The 13,584-nt window shown below is 38.5% G+C and overlaps 1 protein-coding gene across 7 annotated transcripts in view; it reads left to right on the top strand.

Annotated features, from left to right (window-relative positions):
- The window catches only part of ZMIZ1 (zinc finger MIZ-type containing 1), a 293,577-nt gene that overhangs the window by 187,760 nt on the left and 92,233 nt on the right, over positions 1 to 13,584 (top strand). The gene's annotated exons all lie outside the window — the stretch shown is intronic.

Raw genomic sequence — 13,584 nt, forward strand, 5'->3', positions numbered from 1 at the left:
GATGAAAAGTAGTGATGTGAGCTGATACAGTGACTTTACTATTTAATTAGAGGGAATATTTTAAAAATTATTTTAATATTATAAAAACCTCTCTTTTATTTTTAAAACTTCATGCAGTATGTACATTGTACCAATTGAGGATTAATGTAGCCAGTCTCATTCTTTGATCAATGCCTAGCAGTTTTTGCCTGGACTGGCCGCAGGGTAGATGTATGCAAGAGAAAAAGTGACTGTGAATAAAGGGTAATAACAGTACTGTAATTGGGAGAGGAATGGAGAAAACAATAGATTTTTTTAAAATCGGTTTTCAGGGGTAGAATATTGAATATTGATGACATTAGGTAAAGGTAACAAAAGATTAAAAGAAATTAATTTCAGAAGATGTCAGAGAAAAATAATGGGTTTGTGCCATGGGGAAAAAACCAATAAAAAGGAACCGGTGGCAAAAATAAAACCTTTGCTGATAGAAATTCAGTAATTGAAGTCTAAATTAAAACTTCTATGGAAAATGAACTTAAAATATGTACAAGAGTTTGTGTGTGTGTTTTTGATGTACTATGGTGTTAGTAGCATTTTGTAGGTTGTTACTTCTTTTGTTACATCTTAGTCTGCAGACGTGCAAGTGGCTGGTGAAAGAATTATGTGCTTTGCTGTATCAGTGCTGTGAAGTAGACATTTTAAGGATTTTTTTTTGGAGGGGGGAGGGGGGCAGTGGAAGGAAGCACTAAGTGAGAAACATTCCAAGTTACACATATGGGATAATGTTTCAGGGACGCAGCCTACTGGCTAAGCATTAAACGACAAATGTGAAGTGAAACACTTTCAAAAAACGTAACATTTGTCAAAGCAGAATCCCTAAGCATGAAATTCTCCAGGTTCAAGATGCCGAATTTGGCGATGTAGGCATGTGAGCTGAGTTGTGACCTGTGTGATCATGGTGTGTGTGCTGCTGAACAGCTCCTGATGGTAACAAGATAACCCAGGCCTTATCACAACCCACTCCATAGCAAAAGGCTGCTTAGCCAAGTGAACAGAGTTTGAAACTCAGTTGTTACAGTCACGTCCTTCATTACAATGATACGTGGTTTTAAAAGAAAGAAGTATATCCCTCCTAGCCTTCTTAAATTTGTAATGCTACGTTCTTAAACAAGTTATTGAAAAACTTAGTTCTTGCCTTAAGCTGTTTATTAGCGAACTAAATGTTTGTTACACCAAATACTGGCTGTAGTCAATGTACTCCCTGTCCTAAGGAGGTGACATCGTCTGCTGCAGTCACCAAAGTGCAGAATTTTCAAAGGATGTAATCTGTGGTTTTTCTGGTGCCCTGATGCAGCGCTGGTTGTTTGCAGTGTTGGTGTTACTCACTGGTGCTCTCATAGGTCCCATATGAGATCAGTACCATTTGTGCTAAGAAACTCTGCACGTATTTTGAAGGTCCCTCCTATGAATAACTTTTAGTGAGCTAGACAGGAAAGAGAGTAAAGGAAGGCAAGGTTTGGAGAAGAGGTGGGAACTGAGTTAGCCCTGTCAGAAAACTGGGAACTGCTGTCTTGAGTCTCCCAACTGCCTTTGTCATGCCATTGTTTTTCTTCTGGTGCCTTTTTTGAGAGAGAAGATGAAGAATTTACAGAGTTTACAGTCATGAAGCTTTGTCCCGGATTTGACATTGTAGGAACCTCCTGTGGAAATGGACAATGTTAACTCAGTTACAAGAGCTTTTAGATTAATTACAATTTGCCACTGTGAGGTCTTTTCTGAGAGCAGTCAGAAACCCAATTTAACCAATCATCTCAGTTTAAGGATCGTGGTTTTATGACACTGTTTAGGGCAGTGCAGTCAGTGACAGAAGGGAGCCACTCTTGTCACAAGGGACTGAGTGCTCTGTATCAGTACCCCTCAGTGCCCCTCAGAGCACGGTGACCTCCTCACCTTCTGCCTATGGGATATACCAACAGTCCTCGTCACTTATCTATTCCCTGAAGTGAGGATAGCAGGCAAGTAGTGGATTTGCTGTTAAGCACTGGTGTAATCGATTGCATTAATGTGTTGAATTCCTCCCAAACAGGGCTCAAGTGGCGACACAGCGACTTCTTTCCTTTTTCACCTCTCTGTTTACTGTCTTTGTAAATAAAACAAATTGTATTTGGAGCTGGGTGCTACTTCTATTTTGTAAGATGCTGGGCAAAAATGCCTTCTTTTCTATGTCTCTTCATTTACCAATGCAGAAAGGAAAATGTACCAGGTTGCGTGGGAGAATTTGGTCTAATTTGGAGGAATCCCCAGTGTGACTGCCTCCCCAAAGCACACCTCAGTCTTGAAAGTAGTTCCTTCTCCTTGCTGCTGCCTCCCAGAAGGCAGCAACAGAGGTGGCTGCTCCCCCTGTCTTGGTTGCTTCTCCCAAGGGCACCACTTGCTCCTCTGGTAGTTAATGCAGGAGTTAAAAGAATGCATGGATTTTCCTTCAGATTTACAATCCGTGTTTGAGTTTACTTGCTAGCTTGCATTGCAGTTGGTTGACACAGTCATCTTCAGTAACGTTAACCACAGTACAGAAATGTTGTTTTCTCACAGATTTTTTCTTACCTTTGTATTCCTCTGCCTGCAGGATGAGCACCCTGAAAGAGCATTGTTGCTTAAATATCAGCTTTTTAATCTGATGTAATTATTTAGAGAATGTTTTAATGTTTTTGACGAAATAAGATATCTCAGTCAATACTTTGTCTGAAAGCAATATAAATATTTTATCAGAATCAAGTAAATCGTGTTACACATTTTAGTAGGTTTAAGGTTGTTACATGCCTTCCTGTGGCATTCTATAGGGATTCAGGCCTTTTTTTTTTTTTGATGAATGCCTATGGATTATTTTTGCTGTTATATAAGGCGGTGTCAAAGTCTTAAGAATTTAGGTGTACTTTTAAAGCTAAAAGTTAACAAGTAGTACTGATCATTTCTGTTATGACGATATTCTAATCCTCCTTGTGTCTCTGGGCAGTAGTATAACTCCAGTGATTAGTAATAAGAAAATTAATTACATTGGACCCATACATCTTCAGTTTAGTTCCTCTCTCCCTGGTGATATTTAAGACAAGTCAAAATGTTGATTTGATCAATGGTTTGTTTTTCGTTATTTCTCATCATAAATTGACAGAATTTGCATGCTTATTCCCAGAATATAGAAACTACTTGCATGGGTCTGCTGCTTTTGCTTTTAAATCACTCCAAATTTAAAGACATGTAGGTTTTTTTCCTGATTGTTCTGTTACTTTATTTTGGAAAAAGTATTCAGTAATGAAAATTAAGTTGCAACAGAAAAAAACCCAAACCAAAAATGTGTGTGTATGTGTATTTTTTTTTCATCCTGAGGCCAATGGAGAGAGTACAGCTCAATAGGCATGCACTGGGTTAGAAGTGTTATCGTATATGACATTCCCTGGAAGCCGATAAAAAAATTGAAGCAAGAGTAACCACCTACACCCATGTACACTACTTCCTAAAATCTTTTCTGTAGAGGAATTGCTACCAAAAATGAAGCGAATCCTGGTTGTTTTCATAGAGAATCCAAGAAAAAGTCTGTTTTCCTCATGTGGAAAAATAAAATTGTGCTGTAGACTTGAAATAGTTTGCTTATAGTGTAGCAGGAGATGGTTTGCAGTCAGTGGCATGTATCTGAAAGGGGACTAGGAGTACACAAGTGACATATCGAGGGTTATTGAGAAACTAGGGTTATCTCTCTCCCATCTGCCCCCTTGCACCAGTGTAAAAACAAAGTGACAAACTGATTTTATCTTTGCCTCTGTCTTTCTCCTCCTTAGTCCCAGCAGCATGACAAGATTTCCAAGAGAGTTAAAAGGCATATAAGTCTTCTCAGCTTGCTGAAATAGTTATTTCTCTCTACTAAATGATGAAGCTGTTAAGGAGTGGTATTGAAAGTTACTCATTAACTTCTTTGCTCTGGTTTTGTAAAGCTGACTTCCATTTCCTCCTCTCTGATTTTGATACAGGAGTTTATGGCAGACCCCTATGATTCTGATCTATCGAAGTGAGGAGACTTAATCACTAAACTTAGCTCTTTCAGTAGAGATAAGAGCTACTATTAAATCCCAGAAAGATATAGCAGATGAGAGTGCAGATAGTACTACAATATAAACCCTAATTTTGTCAGGGCTATAAATATTAAAATCATAGGCCTTCACCCAGAAGAATGTCTTCAAAGAGGTAAAGGTGATTCAAAGCAAGAGAAGGCAATTTGGAGAGGACATCATACTCATGAGAAAATAGAAATGGTTTTGATGAGATCTGAAGCACTGTAGAAGTTCTGTCTTTCCTTCTGGAAAGTCCCTGCCTCATGAAGGTTTGTCATTTCTAATACCTTGTCACAGAAGTCATCTTTGACAAAAAGCAGAATCTTTTTTCTATTAATGTTGATTTCTGTAAATATGTCTAATATTGCCTTCCCCAAAGTAAAAGGAAATGTAACTTTTGTAACTTTATTTCCCTTAACTTCGATAAAAACAATTTGCTTTCACTCTACTAGCTTTTCTTTGTAGGTATGAAAGTATATTACAGCTCCTTTAAGAAAAAATTTCAACATGAATTATTTTAAGGCCCACACAGCATTTTTCAGACAGCAGGTCCTCCAGGCCAAGATAAGTGGCTTACAGACACTAAAGTTTGTTAAGCCTCACTTAAATAACCTGCCAGCACTTTTTAATTCAAAATGTTGATTAGAAAGGTGCAGTTATCAATAAATAGTTTGGAGAGTTGGCATTGACTGTTTGGGCAAAAGTTAAAAGCTGTGGTAATGACCTGTGGTTTCTCAGTTCTTGGATCTGCTGAACTGAAAATATGTTAAAGATGCTTAACTTGTAGCAGCCGGAGATTTAGCACTTTTAGAAAATCAGAGCCAATTATGCCTTCTGAAGTTGAAGTATTCAAAATTTTCATTTTCTCATCTTCTCCAGATTGTACTCTCTCATTTAAGCTGGTCTCACTGCACCTGAACTTTCACTTCAGTTTTTGTAGTTAGAGGAGATACTTGAGTGTGTATTCTCGAAGTACTTTAAGTAATTAAAAGAAATTAAGTGATTAAAATAGAGTTGTCTGGTTAAGCTTCCAAAAAATATGTTCAACTGTAACATTTACTTAATAGTGGATTTAAATATGAAACAAAAAGTAAAACCACATTTATGGCCTAAGGAAACATGCAAATTTTTCCTGTTTTTACTTTGGAGGCTTCACTAAAAATAGCTCACTGTCAAACTTCCCATTCTAAAGCTTCTGCCTTGAAATATTTAATCCTTAACACTCAGTCTTTTGAGTGGACAATCAGCCCACCAAGGTAACAGTGGACAGAGAGACTCAACTGATGCATATTAATTAAAAAGAGGATAGTTTCTGTCAGTCACGGTGGAAGAATTCTAGACTTGAGTAAAACCGTTTCAAAGCCTCTCTTGGGACAAGATTCTGTTCTGGTGCCTGCACATCGTAAAAGCACAACTTTTGTGAAACTCTCCATGTGATGTTGCAGGAGAGAAATAAGAAACAGTGTTAAATACCATTGGATATTTTCCAGATTATGGAAATGTATATTCTCATTGCTATGCTATTGCTGCATATTGTATCAGAATGTAAATTATTTAACAGATGGATGTAGTTATTAGAAGATATTGAAGTGTGAACATTCCAAGGTGTAGACTTGCTCTTAGTCTCAAAGTAGGCTAGATCTATGCTTGAAATCCTCTAGTAAAATAGGATATGTTTATATGCATGCCAGAAGCCCTCTTTTGGTGATATCACATAAACCCTCAACTGTAAATTTAATTTCAGTGAGAGCCCAATAAGGGCAATATAAGACATAGCCTCTTGCCAGTGTGAACCGTGTCTGTGCTTGGTAGGAGCTGACAGCAGGGCTGTCTTCTGTGGCTATACTGCTAAATATTTCTCAGGCCTAGAAGACTTCCAGCATCCTTTAAAGAAATACATGGACTGCTTTAAACAGAAATATACAGAAAATGGTAAAAAGAAAAATAAAAAATGTGAGTGTAGCTATTTGGTAGGAATGTGCCAGATACTTATTGATGATCTCAAAGTGAGTGATGCTTTTGTGTGGTAATATGTTTTGGTAACTTCATGTTCTACTGTTCTCAGCTTATTTAACTCACAAGCTATGATGCTTTAAAATGAATCACAGTTTAAGAAGGATTGAATGCTCTTAATGGAATCCCTCTATATCCATGTGTAGGTATACAGTTATTTATCATGCATGCCCTTGTATTTTGTCCTTAACTATTGTATTTTCATTATTTTATTTGAGAAGATGTAATTATGCCATCTATGTAAGAAGGAAAGGCCTTCTTAAACCTAAGTAATAGGTAGTAAAGGGTTAAAAATCTAAGGTCCTATTAATGTAGAGAAATGCTGACACAAGTTCTTCAGTCCTTTTCCTGACAGAACACCCATCTTTAATTTGCTCCTCTCTTTACCCATATAACATTGTACATCTGTCCTTGAAAACAGCTCTTGCAGCATGAGCGTAGCCAGTGGAGTCAATTTAGCAAAGGTTGCTGTCTGTGTCCTAGCAATGCAGGCAGACAGCCTGGAGCTACGACTTATAATCAGCTGAACAGGTATATGAATAATTACTAAAGATAGAAACCTGTGTTACTTGCTGGGTTTAATGCTGTTCTCATAAATTGTTACAGAATCACCCCCCTCTAGCTCCTCCTCCTAGTAATAACCTGTCAAAATGAGTATTTTTCTCAGATTGTAAGTAATCTAGTAGATTTGGGAACTTTTTAGTTTTAAGATTGTTGCTAGTATTTAAGCATACCAATACTGCCTGAGAGTCCTTTATCTCCGCTTTGATACTTGGAGGCATTGAAGTGTTTGGAGTTGAGTAAGACCTGAGTTTGCCAGTTTCTGAAAACAAAAACTGATGTTAAGCTGTTGTTTCTCTTAAAATGATTGTCTACTAAGAGGTTTCTTTAATGACTCTGAGCAAAGCCACTTTGTTTTCAGACCATTCCATTTTTCTGCAGTCACTGTATGTTTGATTATCAAAATAGAGAAAACTATAAAGAATGCTTGTCTTCCTCTAGTTCTATCCTGTTGCTAATGCAGTAAGTGGGAAAAATCAAGGGATGCTCTTAGAAATTGATTAGAGTATGAGGGGAAGAGTGACAGTGACTGCATTTGGTCTTCACCAAGAGCATTTTTCCTTATTAGGCTACTTTGCAAGCTAAACTGTACTTTATCTCATAGTCTGCTAAAAATAACTCTGTATGGCTTTCTGGCAGATTGATATAAAAAGTGTATGATAATGGTACATGGGGTTGTTTAAATACAAAGCTAGAAGCATGAGCTGGCCTCCAAATGATGAATGTCTTTGTATTCCAGAATGGAAGCTTTCCAAGACAGTGATACATAGCCACCAATTTGTAACTTTTAATTTGTAATTTTGGACTTTTATCTATTTGATTATTTATATAACCCTCATATGTTTGATATGGCATCATTAAACATCTGAATGCACTTTCTACACTGTGGTTTTCTACACTCTACAACTGATTTGAATAAATTGACATTCAGTGTTGTTTTCATAGACTTTTTAAATAAACCCCCCCCAACCACTGCACCTAAACGTTCTCATTTTAATGCTCTCACAGTTCACTCATAGCACAGAAAAAAGTTCTGTCATGAACTTTCCTATGTATAGAATGTAAATACTGAAGGTAATGAAGGACATATCTTCTCTTTACATCTTTTCTTACTGCATTTATGTCCCACTTAGGATGTTTGTATCACATATTCCTTCTCATAACTGATACCTTCCATATATTAGTGGGTTGTTTTTAAAAACTAATAATGAAAAGGATATAAACAAATAGCCTAGGTTTCCTCTCAAACCCATTTTTGGATCAGAGGCAGCCCAGTGAAATGGGACCAAGAGGGGTCCCCATGCAGAGGGGACAATGACTCAAATTGAGCCAGAAAACCAGAGCAGCAGCTGCTCACACAGCTGTGATGGGGCTGGGGTAAGGAGAAGTGTCAACTGGATATGAAGGCCTAGAAGGAAAAGATAAAGGAAAATAGTCACTGGAAAATAGTCATTCATGGAGGGCTTATTCTTCTGAGATCTTAATGAGGAATATTCATACAATTTATATTTCTGAAAAATACTGTGAAGAGTCAAAATGGCTCAGACTGGATTTTCAATGCCAAGAAGTGTCCAGGAGCCCCAGCAGGGCTTCTACTTTCCAAGTTTCAGTTTCATTTACTCTTTTGCACCCCATTAGTTCTACATAGCCTCACAAGCTGCTGTTCTAATAGTTTTCTATCTTCTTTCAGTGAGACCTGATTAAGTTGCTGTCTTCAGGGCTGCCTCCCTATCCCCTTGAACAGTTAATCAGGGAGAGAGAAAGCTTAGCTGTAATTAACTCATAGCTTGCCAGAGGTGGGGCTTCTGCTATATGCTCAATAAAACCAAATATTTTCAGGGAGAATATATTCTTAACCATCTTGAAAAGCAGCAGAAAAAATGTTTTATTGAAGTGTATACTGAAACTTTCTTAGAGAGGTAGGAGTCCTCATGGCATTTGAAAGTCTTGCTTTGTTGTAACAAAGTTCTAGTACTTTGCAGAACATATGAATGCTGAAAGATTTGTTTGAAATCTAAAGAATGGTTCATCAGGTATTTCCCCAAAGTGGTAGAAGGCTAAAAACGTCTAAACTGTATGAGGACAATCAAGCAGTTTGCAAGATGTGGTATAGAAATATTTAATCAAAACTTAGTGAAAAATATGGATGTTTTAGAAATCCACTTGATCATGCTGAAAAAATGGATGTTGAATGCAAAGAACTTCAGTTAATTTTGATTTCTTTCTGATTTGCTAGAAGAGATATCATGAACTCTAGCCCAGGTACCAAAAGAGGCACAGAAAACCATTTATGCCATGCTCCAGTTTACCAAGGAGTTCCACTAGAAGCTTCTAAAAGTTGGAAAAACAATGAAGCTCCCATGTCCTGAAAAGCAGCTTGTAAAGCATACATTAGTATTTGTAGCAAAATAGAGATATTAAAACAAGGGCAGAGCATCACAGGTGAGGTTTGTTGCATCTGTCTTTAAAATTGCCTGAAGAACAAGTCAGGGGGGAGGGGGGAGCAGCTGCAGTGGCTCTGCTGCAGGTGAAATAGTGCTGGGGACAACTCTGAGCTGATGCCATCAGTACTGTGATACCTTAGGTCTGTAAAGCCTCTCTTCTGACTGCCATGCTACCTCACAGATGTGATTTTTTTCCTTGGTATTCTTCCTTTGTTCTTTATTTCTGCATGCTTTGGTTACTTTTGCTTCTCAGTTTTCCGTGAAACTATAGCTGGGAAGAGAACCAAAGATACAAACATAAGGAATGGCTTCACTCTATAGTTCTGAGTGGTTTTTTGCATTGTAATTTTGTAGGTCATCTTGGTTTTATGCACATGGCAAAGACATTTAATCGAAAGAAAGAATGAAGGAAATAGATACTAGAAAATTGCAACATTATTAGATGGACTTAAGATAGATCTCCTTTTCCAAATATTTTGGCAATTGACAGAGGTGTTTGAAGGTCTAGCCTGAGTCTCTGCAGAGGCTTGAAGGAGTATTGTTTTGTAATGGGGTAACAAGAACGTGACCGTTTCCACGGTCTTGAAAGTTAAATAGGGCATAAGTCTCTTTCAGAAGATTTTGAGTGTTTTTGTCCAATTGCTGTGTGCATCCAAAACAGCGTTTGGTGTTTCCAGGTGTGGAGTTCAGATCAGAGGGTTCATCAAAACATTTCCTTACCAAGGGCTACAAGCAAACAGCGGTCATGGGCAGCAGAAAAAAAAGGAGATGCTGTGTTATTACATTTTGTAACTTCCCTACCTTTGTTTTATAAAGCCTAATGCAGAAGGTGATCAAAGGGTATGTACCTTAGTCATAGAATTCTCTGCAATGTAGCAATCCCTTACTTAAACAGGATAGGACTTAATCATGTGAAAGGGTCTTTTTTAAAATTTCCTTTTAAATACTGGGTTTTCCTTTCACACCTCTTTTTGGAATGAGTTTATTTGATTATGTAAAAATGGGTTATGCATGAAAGACACTTGATGCAGAGTCAAAGGATTTTAATTTTTATTTTTTCAAGTACGAGGTTGGTTTTTTACTGGGATGCAGCCCTTAGATTTATAACAGCTTCAACTGACTCAACCTACTGTGAAACATTAGGAAAAATCGACAAGGCCACTGATCCGTGTATTCTGTGTATTTCAACTATGTGATTGTAAGCCTTTTAAAGAGTTTTTTGAATCCTTTGAATCAATAATAAAATATATACATATCCAGGGAACTAATTCTTGGGCAAATAATCTGCTCTAGACAAATATTGTAAGGAACTACCCTGCTGTGTTCAGCAGTGCAGCAAAACTTGAATGAATAAAGATTGGTCCCTGAGATAAACCTTTAAATCTTTGGTCATAGAAAATTTGCATTGCTAAAGGATTTTATGATGACTCAGTGGGCAGTAACTACTATTACAGCTACTTGAAGAGATTTTCCTTACCCATTTATGTTTTCTTTCTCTGAGCAACTTGTCTGCTCTTTTCTCAGCATACCTCTCACAATGATATTACAGTAGAACATGATGCTGTTCCCCCTTCTACAGTCTACTTGATACTGGAGTATCCAAATGAGTGATTTGATCTCCACCCCCTGCAGCCTCTCCTTCTTTTGCTGTTGATGGTTTGCATCTTTATTACAGGTGTTGATCTATTTGATTAATTGTTTGCAATATCACCAAAGAGGGGCAAGGCAGGAGAGAAGTGAGAATTATGCCCAACAGCTACCTCACTTGAAGTAGTTGAAGATAAGCATCATGCCATTTATGTTGAGCAGTCAAAGGCACCTGAACATATGAATGTGTTCACATCATTATCTTGTTCACCACAAAAAATCGGTGTTCCATGGGCATGTCTGTTGCATCATCGCAACTTAAGGACAGGCTTCTGACTTCTTAAAACTCCACTCCTTCAGAGAGGTGTCTTGGCATGGAGAGAAAAGAGCAGTACCATAAGAACGTGGTTTGCTTCTGTGCCAAATGGTGGCTGACAGGATTGAGATTTGGAAAGTTTCTGTTGGTAATACTGTTTCTCATTGACAGTGTATGTTAAACAGACAAACCTTGCCTCCTTTTTGAGATAAATGGGATTTCTCTGAAAATCTTCCAGCTCTTCTCCTTAATCAGCTAGAGGTGGTCCAAATAAGTGTCTCCTCTTTCCCCCCTGTAGAACTCAAAGATGTCCTGACCCCTGTCTCCCCTCCCCTGTGGGGCTGAGCTGGGACAACAGCCAGCAGCAGGCACACCCCCAGACACTGGGATCCCTGAGGCCTCAACAGAGCCACACAAAGCACGGCCAAAGAGTCTGCTCTCCCACCCCTGCATATAAAAGGTGCCTCCCAGTATGGACCTGCTTCTCCCAGCAGTACGTGTCTTCAGTGAGTTGTATTAATAGTTATCACTGCCTGAGATAACCTTCCTTGTGATGTAATTTGACACACTGCTGTCAGAGGGGTTTAAACATATAATCTTTAAAAATGATTGGGAATTTGCCCTAGAGAAAAAACGGTTATGATTAATTTCTACAAATGATAAACCACTCCTTCTTCAAAATACTGCATGCTATGAAGTGTGATTTGATCCATTTAACTACAGAGCCTGATGCTTCTGACAACTGTGACTCAAATGTCTTCACAGAAAGTGATATTTCAAGTGGCAGGGTGGGATTAGAAACCTGCTGAAGATTTGTCAAAGGAGAAGTAAGTACATAATTTTTAGATAAGTGATTTGTCTACTCTAAACCACTTCCTCTGAAAAGACAGGCAGATTTAAAAGAGAAACTTACACTATTACACTAGAAAGAGCAATTTAATTGCAAAGAGATACTACTTACAATGGTAGGTAGAGAGAAAAACAAAGGATCCTGGGGAATGTGTTTTCTATACAGAAAAAATAAAATTACTTTTCACCCTCAGAAAATAACTTAATCGAGGCTTGTATGAGGAAGGAGCCAGTCTCAATATCTTCACAACCACCTGATATGTTCTTGTTGCTGCTTTTTGTGTTTTTTCAAAATAAAAAAACCACCATGATAGTTTATGAACTGTGAAATTTCTGTAAATGCAGTAAAACCTGAAACAAGCACAGAAATATTCATTCTGTGTCTGTAAAGAATTCATGTAGCATTAGAGCAATTATCAATTTCATTCACATCCACCAAGTCTAAACTCAGTGCAGTTCCATTGACAGGGCAATTTGGTCCTTGTTTTGGATTACTGACATACTTCTCATTGCTTTGACAGTCCCCTAAAACTTGTGCTTCTTACTATCTATTCTGCCAATCTAGCTGTTTAATTTACACCTCCTTAAAGCATCTGTCTACTCTGAAAGGCAGTGAAAAAACTGTATAAGGTTATGTATTTTTCTTCCATATGACTGAATCTCAAATTTGACCAACTGCAATGGAAACTACATTTTGTGTAAGAATTTGTTCTAGCAGCCCCGTGGGTCCACCTGCATCTATGAGGACCTAGCTGAAGGCTTACTGAGGCTGTAGGGACTGTCCACTATGGATGCTGGCCCAGCACTGAGTCCTGGACCACCTGTAGCAGCTGTGTTGTTATGAAGTGTTCCCTCAGCCACACTTGTGCAGCTCTGAGATTGCACAAAGTGTGGAGGATTTGGTTTGCAGTTCTGCTTGATCTGATGGCTGTGGAGAGAAAGCAATAACCCTGTCTAACAGGCTGACCTTGAGATCCTTCGTCAGGAGTGGAAGTTAAGTGAGAGCACACATAACTCTTACCTGTTTGTAATGGATTCCCTGGGGAAAAAAAAAAAAAAAGGAACATGAAATCTGACAATGCTTTTTTGTGGAATCATTTTTCAGAGAAGAGCTGCTCTTTGATGTCTATGATAGTTTGCTGCTCCGATCTGTCATGTTGCCGACTCTCTGCTAAGGTGTTTGGAAAGCACAGTTAAGTCACTTTAAGCATGGTAAGGGAAGCTGGGGCCATTTTTTCACTGAAAGGAATTTTGTAGTAGAGACAGTATTAGTTTCATATTATTATTTGTATTTTGTTTGTTTTGGTTTGTTTGTTTCTCGCTGGAACTTGCCGGCTGCTTCACTTCGAGAGAGCCGAGTGCGCCTTTAAGAGGTGGAGGTGCCTTTGTGCAGGTTGTGCAGGGAAGGAAGTGTCTCTGCATCGCGGAGGGTGGCAGGAAAAGGCTGGTGCTCGGCTGGCCACAACTTAAACTGCCAGTTTTCCCTTTGAGAGGGAGCAAACAATTGTCACATTAGCTTCCTGGGGCTTGATTGTTTGTTGGTTTTGTTTTTTTGTTTTTCTTCCTTCGGCACTGTCAGCTGAAACGCTGACCACCACAGGCACAGCTGGACATGTGAAACTTGTTTAAAACTCTTCCATGGGCAGCCCTGAACTGGCAGTGGCGCGGGAACGGGTGATGTGTTGGGAGCAGTGTGCGGCCGGCAAAGGTGAAGACCTGAACTCGCAAAGAC

The sequence above is a fragment of the Corvus cornix genome, chromosome 6 (genome assembly GCF_000738735.6).
Source record: "Corvus cornix cornix isolate S_Up_H32 chromosome 6, ASM73873v5, whole genome shotgun sequence".
In the NCBI taxonomy this organism is placed as follows: Eukaryota; Metazoa; Chordata; class Aves; order Passeriformes; family Corvidae; genus Corvus; species Corvus cornix.